Source organism: Amia ocellicauda, unplaced genomic scaffold (assembly GCF_036373705.1).
Source record: "Amia ocellicauda isolate fAmiCal2 unplaced genomic scaffold, fAmiCal2.hap1 HAP1_SCAFFOLD_82, whole genome shotgun sequence".
Taxonomy (NCBI): Eukaryota; Metazoa; Chordata; class Actinopteri; order Amiiformes; family Amiidae; genus Amia; species Amia ocellicauda.
In genome coordinates, this window is record NW_027103008.1 from 219,340 (window position 1) to 220,416 (window position 1,077).

Genomic DNA, 1,077 nt, shown 5'->3' on the forward strand with positions numbered 1-1,077 from the left:
TTCCATGTTTCGATCATGAAAGTTTCAGGATAATGAGATCCATTGACACCAATAACCGAGGAGCATGAACCAGTTGGACTACATTATCTATGGATGTAATATTTCATCATCATTCATCATCATGTAGCACTTTTCCACACCATGTTTTCAGTGTGGAAGGAAAGTTAGAAATTCTTTCTCTAATACCTGTTTTTCTCTCTTGTATACTTAAGAAAGATAAGGTCAAGCTAGAAGGTCAGGCCAGAAGGTAGTTTGATTTCTGCTTGTTATTTACGATGAGAATCTTGGAGACAATGTCAAACAGTATGATTGAAGTGCCTGCTCCCTAATCCATGTGTTGATCTATGAACTCTGTCCTATAATGATATAAATTCTGCTTAGCTAACTTTTAAGATAACATAGTAATGACTTTCTGATTATAACCAGCTCTTTGATTTTTGTGTATAAAAGCTCTGACTGTTAAAATGAAGGCAGAGCGACTTTGGGATCTTCTTGAGTCACTGTTCCTCTCCACGCTGCGTGTATTAAAGGCATTGCAACTAACGCTCCAACCTGGTTGAAGATGATTGTTCTTCCACATCAGATTTGACATTACTGTATGTATGCAGGCCCTTGTAATTGCTTTTCCAATACTGCCAACTGGTTATTGATGATTGATTTCACATTGTGGTACGAGTATCGAGTGAAATGAGTGCTATCCAGCCGAGCAACACAGTGATAACATGGAGCCGGCAGGTCATCCAGGTCACAATAGAGGTCAAGCAGTGGGAGGAGGAAGACGTGGTGGTCAAAGGAATGGAAGGGGACATGCACCCCTTCTGAGAGGTGGTCGTGGGCCTCGTCATAGAGGAGGGCTTAGGCCTCACCAGAGAGGCAGCCATGGGCCTCATTTGAGAGGTGTTGGGGGAACGTGGTAGAGGACAAGGCCACGGACCAGACAGCGGCAGCAACAGCAAATAGTGTCCAGTGAAATCCGAGAAATAGTTGTAGAACATGTTGTAAATCATGGCATGACCATGACTGAGGCAGCTACAATGATTCAATCAAACCTCAGAATCAACTCAGGATCAACTGTGG